General features: G+C 37.0%; 1 long non-coding RNA gene across 1 annotated transcript in view; it reads left to right on the top strand.

The window, feature by feature from the left end:
- LOC145277873 (uncharacterized) overlaps positions 1-5,120 on the top strand; it is a 19,882-nt gene extending 14,762 nt beyond the window's left edge. Inside the window, exons 3-4 of the long non-coding RNA XR_013868232.1 lie at positions 409-530; positions 4,970-5,120. This is a non-coding gene — a long non-coding RNA (uncharacterized LOC145277873). The remainder of the gene's footprint in view (positions 1-408; positions 531-4,969) is intronic.
- The last annotated feature ends 4,632 nt before the right edge of the window (positions 5,121-9,752 follow it).

Here is a 9,752-nt window from a genome sequence, read left to right as displayed (position 1 = left end):
TTTAAAAACTTGTTTTTTTCTGCTTAATCTCACCGATTACAGACTTAACTTTCAGATTTTAAAAAAAAATTTGAAAAAAGTATTTTTTTTATGACGTTTATCATCTGGGATCAGTTTTTAATGATAAAGTTCAAAATCTGGCCTGAAGACCCTGCTACTGCAAAGAAGTTGTAATAGAAATATGTATGCATATATGTAGCCAATAATGTTTGTATACATAAATACACTATATATGTGTGTGTGTGTGTGTGTGTGTGTGTGTGTGTGTGTGTGTGTGTGTGTGTGTGTATTTTAAATGAAGACCATTATGTTTAAGTAAACATTTTTCTCAAAGAGTTTTGAATATTAAGTTTCTCTTTTATTTGAAATCAATTTAAATTGTGTACAATTCCCTTTTTTTATTTTCAGAATTTAAGCAAGTCTGTACAAAAGATGGAGTAACTCGTGTTAACACTGACCCACTCTGCAAATTTTATTATCCGTCATGCAGCCTAGCGTGCACGAAAAAGAAATAAGCCATTCATAAAAAGGTAGAAAGAATTTACGGTCTCATTTTATTAAAATTTACAAACCTTAAAACGAAATAAGAAATCCTTGATGCTAGTGTGATTGCAGAAGTAAGGAGTGGATGTAATAGGTTTTGTTATTACTAACTAGCAGAGCATCTCCGTTGTTGACCAGGGGAAAAATTTGCCAAACATGTGCACGCAGTGTGATAATGCATGGAATTGAAATCTGTGTTAGATAATCCTCAAGGAGTGACATCATAGAAAAGTCGGTCCGAAGACTGGATGCAGACGCCCAGGGGAGTAACGTCAAAGAAGATAAAGATGTCAGATATAGAATCCTTGGAGATGGGGTCTGCGAGATTGACCCACGTTTTCAAGACAATGTATAATTCGAATGTTGACGTCATCTGGGCCAATAAAAAAGATGTCAGACAACAGAGGGAAAGGAGAGCGACCACGACAGGCAAGCTAAGCAACACATTCTTCTCCACCCACCAACCCTTACCATGCATGCTGCCATTGATGTCAAAACTGTCATTCGGAAACCAAAAAGGTTTGAATAAACAAAATATCTTTATAACCAGCTATGTGTGTTTTATTATCGCCAACAAGTGTATATATCGAGAAATGACAAAGGTTGGTTTTTAGAAATTAAATAAACTGAAAAACTCATTTGATGATCGGCTGCAGTGATTATATAACATCTGTCCAGCGAGGATTGAGGATATGCGTTGCATGAAGAGAAATGATATGAGAATGGTTTATTTTATGCTGACGACACTACAATTTATGCTAGCACATCAAAACTTTAAATGACCAAATTCTCTCTGATTCTCTCTCCTCTGATCTTGAGCATGTGGTACAAAGGGGAAAGAGGTGGCTGGTTACTTTTAATGCATCTAAAACCAAGCTTCTATCTTTACATCATCTACACTCTGATGCCGATCTGGTATTGGTTGAAATGTTATGAGTAAGTTACTGGAATCAATATTAAATAGAGAAATAGTAAACCACCTCAGCAGGAATAACCTTCTTAGTGACACACAATATGGTTTCCGCTCTGCAAGATCTACCGCAGATGTGCTGACGGTTATATCCCACAGGATTAGTGAATCTCTTGACAAAGGCTTCCTTTCTAGGGCAATTGCTCTCGACATATCAAAGGCCTTTGACAAAGTATGGCATAAGGGTCTACTTCACAAGATTTCCAGCTACGGTATAACTGGAAATGTTTTCTCAATCATTAAATCATTTCTCTCTGATAGGCTCATAAGAGTAGTGGTAGATGGACAAAAATCGGAGGCCTGCAATATAAATGCTGGAGTCCCTCAGGGGTCAATCCTGGGCCCAACTCTCTTCCTGATCTACATCAATGACCTCCCTAAACACATACTTAAATCATTCGTTGACATCTATGCTGATGACACGACCATCTACGGCAACACATCAAAGGCTGTAAATGACGAAGTTCTCTCGGATTCTCTCTCCTCTGATCTCGAGCGCGTGGTTCAGTGGGGGAAGATGTGGCTAGTTACCTTTAATGCATCCAAAACCAAACTCCTATCCTTACATCATCAACGCTCTGATCCCCAGCTGGCATCAATTGTGATGGATGGCTCTCGTCTGGGTGAGGCCCCGTGTTTTGACAAGCTTCTGGGTTTGACCTTTACTCCTGATCTGAAATGGAACACGTACATCAAGTCTGTGGCCAAGGTCGCAGGAAAGATGGTGGGATCCTTCTACCGCTCCAGAAGATATCTCACTACTGATGCAATTCTCTATCTATATAAAAGCCAAGTACGGCCAAGGATGGAATACTGTTGCCATATCTGGGCAGGAGCTGCCAAAAACAGCCTATCATGCCTTGACAGAGTACAAAATAGACTTCGTGGTTTAGTGGGGGATGCCCTTTTCTCTACCCTGCAACCCCTCTCCCACAGAAGAGACGTTGCGAGCCTATCCTTGTTTTATCGTTATTTTCATGGCAGGTGCTCGTCTGAACTCCAATCCCTGGTCCCCCCTCGCCAATCTTTCACGAAAAACACCCGTCTAGCTGAATCCACTGTGAAAAATTTCCCCCACTCTATATCTGTGCCTAAATCAAAACGCGGATTTCATGAGCAAAGCTTCTTTCTTAGAACTGCACGCCTGTGGAACTCTGTTCCGTCTGCCTGCTTCCCTCCGGACTACAACTTGGATGTCTTCAAGTCTAATGTTAACAAATTCCTAATGAACCGCCCCCCTAATTAAACACTTCATAAAATCTCCTCACTAACGTGATGTACTTACAATAACCCTTATCCCTGAGTGGCTTCCGGGCCTTGATAAGTGGTGATCACTGTGTAAAAAAAAAAAAAAAAAAAAAAAAAAAAATGAATGGCTCTTGTCTTGGGGAGGCTTCATGTTTTCAGAAACTTCTGGGCTTGACCTTTACTCCTGACCTGAAATGGAACACATATAACAAATCCATCGCTGGAAAAATGGTGGGATCCTTCTACCGCTCCAGTAGATATCTCAGTCCTGATGCAATTCTCTACCTATATAAAAGCCAGGTTCGGCCAACGATGGAGTACTGTTGACACATCTGGGCAGGAGCTGCTAGAAGCAGCTTATCCTGACTTGACAGAGTTCAAAATAGACTTCGTAGCTTAGTGGGGGATGCCCTTTTCTCTTCCCTGCAACCTCTTTCCCACAGAAGAGACATTGCGAGCCTGTCTCCGCTTTATAGTTATTTCCATGGCAAGTGCTCAGCCGAGCTTCAATCTATTGTCCCCCCTCGCCAAACTTTCACAAAAAACACTCGTCTAGCCAGAACCACTATCAATAATTTCCCCCACTCTTTCTGTGCCTAAACCTAAATATAGATTCCATGAACAAAGCTTATTTCTTAGAACTGCACGCCTGTGGAACTCTCTTCCAATTGTCTGCTTTCCAGCTGACTACAATCCGATTGTCTTCAAGTCCAACGTAAACAAGTTCTTGATGAACTGTCCCCCTAAGTAATCCAATTCTCAAAATTCTCACTACTTATGTTTACTGCGCTATAATCCCATTGACCCTTATCCTCGAGTGTCCCCCGAGCCTTGATAAGTGATGATTCCTGTGTAAAAAAAAATAATAATAATTTTTTAGTATTGATATCATTACCACAATTTTTAATATTGATGTTATTACTATAATCTATCTATCGGTTTTCGGACAGAAATTTGGCGATTAAGGGGTCAAAGTTCAACGATTTGACCTTTGAGAACTCTACCAAACTCCTCCGACAGTTTTGGGTCTAAACACTGGAAATTTTAGATATAAGTTCCTTGAAAATGAATCTAACTTAATAACTTGGTTTGAGCCCAAAACAATAAATGTTAAGGGGTCATAATAGGGGTCAAAGTTTTAAAAAATTACCGTTTTTTGCTGGGGTTTTTTTTTTGCTAAACATACACCTCAAAATACCCGGGCAACGCCGGGCACCCATGCTAGTATATCTATAAAACTGAAATTGTCTATCTGTCTGTCTGTTTGTGTACATTTCCCTGCACAATAACTCTGTCAATTTTAAGTCTACAGACGCGAAATTTGATATACAGGGTACTGAGATTTGGGTAAATCTTTGTAATTGGTTTTCGGCCAGAAATTTGTCTGTTAAGGGGTCAAATTTCAACGATTTGACCTTTGAGAACTCTACCAAACTCCTCCGACAATTTTGAGTCTAAACACTTGAAATTTTAAATATAGGTTCCTAGGATATGGATCTAACTTAATAACTTAAGTTGAGCCCAAAACAATAAATGTTAAGGGGTCATAAAAGGGGTTAAATTTTAAAACAATTTGACCGCTTCGGTCTCTACCAAATTACTTTTTTTTACAATTTTTGGTCTAAACATTTGAAATTTTACATAAAGGGTATCCAGAGATAGGGAAAGCTTTTTAATCAGTTTGGGTCGAAAATTTGAATTACCAATATATAAATGTATGTATGTATGTATGTTTTCATGTCTACCTAAAACTTTCGACGGATTTTTACAAGGTTAGTACCGTTTAAAAGTTCGACCTTTCAGACGACAAATATCGAAAAATTGGCTAAAAACATTGATATCTTCACCTTCAACTGGGCACTTTTCTACAGGGAGGGGTCGCTTTTTTCGCCAATATTTTCGAAAGTTATCCTCTCCTTTCGATTCTCTAGCCTTAATTAAAACCTATGTCACTTCCGGTTGGCGGTGGTCGTAACAGCAAAGACGTCAGGTTTTTTCCTGTTCTTTTCCTCCTTTGTGGTACGGGTTCGAGCTTGCCTTCCTACTACAATTTTTTTTTTTTTTTTTTGCTCAACATACACCTCCAAACACTGGGGCAATGCCGAGCACCCATGCTAGTTATTAATATTGATGTAATTACTATAATTTTTAATATTGATATTTTTACCATAATTTTCATGAAACTAATTTTATTTTCTATTTTAATAGGATGACTTATGGCAGTTATTTAATGACAAGATTCAATCATTTCCTGATTATTCTGAAGCAAAACAAAATGCAAATACTTACAAGTCGATTGAAGTTAAATTGACATTAAAATAAATTTGATTCGAATAAATATTAATTACAAAAAAAAAAACTGTTGCATTTATTTATTCATAATCTTTTAATGCTTAAATAATCCACTGTTCAAACCGGTTATTTGGAGGCGTGTGTTGAGCAAAAAAAAAAGTGGAAGTAGACAGGCATGCAGACTCGAACCCATACTGCAAAGGAGGCAAAGAATGTGAAAAAAAAAACATGACATCTTTGCTGTTGCGTCCATCATCAAACCGGAAGTGACGTAGGTTTAAATCAAGGCTAGACAATCGAAAGTCTTACTTTTGAAGAATCAACTGGTTTTGTTTAATCGAACATAGATTTTACTTTAGACTTAACTAGACTTTTTAGTTCATTAAAACAACCAAAAATATAGCTTATTGAATGAGACTGAGTGCTTTATTCACAAATTGATGGTTGAACGTAATTAAATTTGGGCTTATTTTTACATTAATACTCATCTCTACTAATTCCTAACTGTTCATCGAATAGATAATGTTGTGTTTGGAGAATGTGTTGTCAGAATCATCAGAATTTGAATAATAAGTAAAAAAAGCTCATTGTAATTCCAATACAATTATTTACAGATCGATATTCATGTGTCAAGCAAAGTTTTTTTTTTTTTTTTTTTTTTACATGGGTGTCACCACTTATCAAGGCCCTAAGGCCACTGATAAGTGGTGACACCCATGTAAAAAAAAAAAAAAAAAAAAAAGTCATTATGAAAAAATGGCATTATGTTCACGTTCACCTCAGTAGAACTCTCCAGTCTTTTTTAAGATCTATAAAGGGCGATAACTCTTACTTTCTTTAGTTAGAGTTATTTTCCCTTTGATCGCTATAACACCTTTCCTTTGATATATGATGCGCGTAGGATTTTGATGTCGGTCTATTTGTAGAATTGAAGTTTGTTTGCATCTTCGTTGCCTCCACCTTTCTTCTATGACTGTATGTTGTTTACTGTATGTTGTTTGAACAGTTTGAGATAATTCAAATGTGTCCAGTAAAATATTTAATGGAATGATTGTTTTATTTTACTGCCTCTTTAGGAGATATCAGTGACGAAGTTGATTTACACGTCTGACTCAAAAAAGTAGTTCTTTCCCCTTTTAACTTCAAGAGTGCTCTCTTTAACATGTTGACAAAGCGTCTAGTTTGGCTATTTAATTGTGGGTGGAAAGGTGGAGATCTGAGATGCTGAATACTGTTTTGTTTACAGAAGTCAGAAAATTCTTCAGAGGTAAATGCAGTGCTATTATCAGAAACTAAGATTTCAGGAACGCTCAATTTGCTGGAAATTTCTTGTAGTTTCTTTACAGTCCTATGTGATGCAATATGGTTCACCTGGAAGACTTCTGGCCACTTACTGTAACCAATATTAAGTAATGTTGTCCATTAATTGGTCCTGCAAAGTCCATGTGTAGTCATGACCGGGGATTTCTGGGGGAGGCTATGTATTCAATGTTGTTTTCTGAGGAGACTTTGCAACCAGTTGATATTTGGCACAACTTTTAATGTGTTCCTCTAACTGCCTGTCCATGTTTAGCCAATACGCATAGCCACGTGCCAAGGGTTTCATTCGATTAATTCTCTGATATCCATAGTGGAATTGTTTGAGAACTCTGTTCTGGAGTTTGAATGGGATAACACATTCCTCACTTGTTTTTTTTTTGTTTGTTTTTTTATTGTTTCATCCATTTTGGGAAAAAAAAAAACAAGTTTCGTTGTTTTGATTTGGTAATTATGCAGAGAAAGGACGATGAAATTCAATTTTTACGGTATCTTTTGTTTATCAAAATGTTATGTGAAACTACAGTCTAGTTGAAAAAAAAAAACATTTCTTAGTTATATCATTTCATTATTAACATATTCATAACAAGTACAGAGTAGTTACAAATTAAAACACGCTTATTATTAGTTGCTGTTATCAGCAGTCCAGTTTTTTTTTGGGGGGGGGGTTCTTACTAGGCTGTACAGTCAACGTGCTAATTTTGTTTCACAAAAATTTATGTTCCATTCCATTTTTTACATCCATTCGCAGCCGCCATCTTGCGTACGCCTTTAGTCAAGATTGCCCATTCCTTGTATTTTTCTATAATATTTTGTTAAATAATTAAATACTTTAAAAAGTATTTAATTATTTTTTGGGGTTTGTTTTACAATACACAGATATTCGAAAAATGTTAAAAAAAAATAAAATATACAACAAATAAATGTTACCATTGGCTATAAAAGTTACTTTGCAACCTACCTGAGTCGTTTATTGGTGTTTTAAAGTAGTTTTAAACGCTCTTTATATCATCTCAAATATAAACTTTTTACGAGTTGTAAGAATTCAAGATGACGAAATGTGCACCCACCCCCCCACACTTCTCCTTCATGAGGAAGGAGCGAGGAGCCTCGTTTTCAGACTTGTTTTCGCACACATTTTTGAAGACTGAAGCGCACAAAAATAGAAAATAAAATGCTCCACAGAATGGAAAAGTGGTCAAAAACAAATACATAACATTTAAAATAGAATGAAAGACTCTTTCCCCATAAGTTTTTTTTTTGGGGGGGGGACGGCTGTCTCTCTCTATGTATATATATGTTTTAGTATCTCAGAAATCTGATTTGGGTGGGGGATATCTCACCTTTTGTGGTACTAGTCCGAAACAACACAAGGTGCTTATGCAGAGATATACTGTACTATTTTTTAAAAATAGTACTTTTAATTTTTTCAGAATATTTGCCTGAACTTTCAAAGAAGGTATCGTAAGGAAGAGAATGGAGGAGAGCAGTGCGGCATTCTGTAAAAAGTGAGAAACAAAAGAGGAAGCAAAAAAAAAATAAGGTGCGCTGTTGAAATTTATCGAAAAGATTTCTACAGTCAAAATGGCGGAAACGAAAGGTAAAACTCATACTGAGATCGAAGATAAAGTTGATATTGCTAACGGTGATACTCTTATTTCAGAAGTCAACATTAACAGCTTTTGATACAACAAAAAACTGCCAATGATAATGATGCACATGAAATTGAAAAATTAGAAAAGCAATCACTAGTTGGCGTGAAAACATACACTACAACCGATTTTACAGATGTTGGTCTATGGCCTGTTGTGATTAACCATGAAATTCGCACTATGTTTCTCCAGCAGGGATCTGCTGCTGGGCAGCACCTTGATCATAAATTCAAGGAAGTAGCGCAACCAAGAACGAAAACAAAAGATGACGTTAGAAAGCTAACAAAAACTGGTTATATCGGGTTTTGCGGAACGGTGAGAAAAGTTTGCGAATACGATGTATTCTCCTTCCAGAGAAGCCTTATTTTGCTTCTGCTGCAGACTGTTTTCAACTGGACTGTCGAGTTTTTCTGCTGATATGGATTTGATGAATTGGTGCAAATTAAATCCAAAAGTATATGAACACGAAGCTAGCACATCTCATGCTCAGGCATTCCTTAACTGGAAGGAGCCAGAGATCCGACTTGCAGAAAGAAAGGTAGTTGACAAAGTAGAGCAAAATCTTGTTGATAAGGAAACTAAGAAATGGCGGGAAATCCTAGCTATGTTACGTCATTCAGTACTTCTATTGTTTTTACTGTTTTGTCATCTATTTTTACTTCATTAACCGTGTGTCAAACTGCGCAGTGAATATATATAAAAGACACTGTCAATTTTGGATATATACAAAAAAGTGACAATTTATTCTCTTCACCATACTTTCACAGTATGCTATGGAGAGAGAGAGAGAGAGAGAGAGAGAGAGAGAGAGAGAGAGAGAGAGAGAGAGAGAAAAATGAAGTAGCAGGTGGCTTGTTGACGACTGATGACCCGGTCGACTTCCTCTGCTGTCTTTTTTCCCTCTCTGTCTGTTTAACTCACATCCATTTGTTTATATTGACACATCTTCATAATTATCGAATCAAAGCCACATGTGGTTGTTTACGTTTTCAAAAACTTGGTCAGCTGAAGAATGTTGAATTCCAAAGCTTTTGCACATTCTTTTCAATGTCATGATTTCTGATGACATTTCTTGTTTTGAAGACTTGTCAACAATATTTGCGTGTGTGCACTCAACTCCACATGCATATGTGTACAACCAGCAATAATCCCCGCTTTACCCAGAATATTCAACAGCTAGATTGCTGGACATCATCAGGTTTCTTGGCAAGTAGAACCTGGCACTACGAGGTAACCTGGAAGCCATCCATGATGGTGAAAGAGGTCAAGAAAACAAAGTGAAGTTTTTTTAGAATTGGTAAATTTATTGGCCAAGTATGACCCTGTGCTCCGTCAACATTTGGTGAAAATTAACCTGGGAAAGAAAATCGCTACTTCTTATCTGTCACCAGAAATTCAAAATGATTTTGTGAGCATTTTAGCAAAGCAGGTGAGAAAGAAAATCATCGATCAAATCAAAGAAAGCAAATATTTTTGCATAATTTTTTATATCACTTCTTATGTATCCCACATGAGGGAGGTGTTGCGCTACATAAAAATTGACGAAATGAAGTGAGGGTGGAGGAGTCGTTTCTCTGCTTCATCAAGACAAAGAGTAAAAGTGCAGAGGAAATTAGGAAATTTCTGAACTGATTTTGAGAGAACTGGAGAATGATGGGATTTGACGATGCCACTGTTATGGCGGCCACCGATTGGGTGTGTAGAAACGCATCTCCAAAATCAACCCAAAA

This window comes from Euprymna scolopes, chromosome 1, assembly GCF_053919585.1.
Source record: "Euprymna scolopes isolate OS-2025 chromosome 1, ASM5391958v1, whole genome shotgun sequence".
NCBI classification, from domain to species: Eukaryota; Metazoa; Mollusca; class Cephalopoda; order Sepiida; family Sepiolidae; genus Euprymna; species Euprymna scolopes.
The sequence above is the reverse complement of the archived record's forward strand: the minus strand, read 5'-3'. Positions and strand labels throughout refer to the sequence as shown.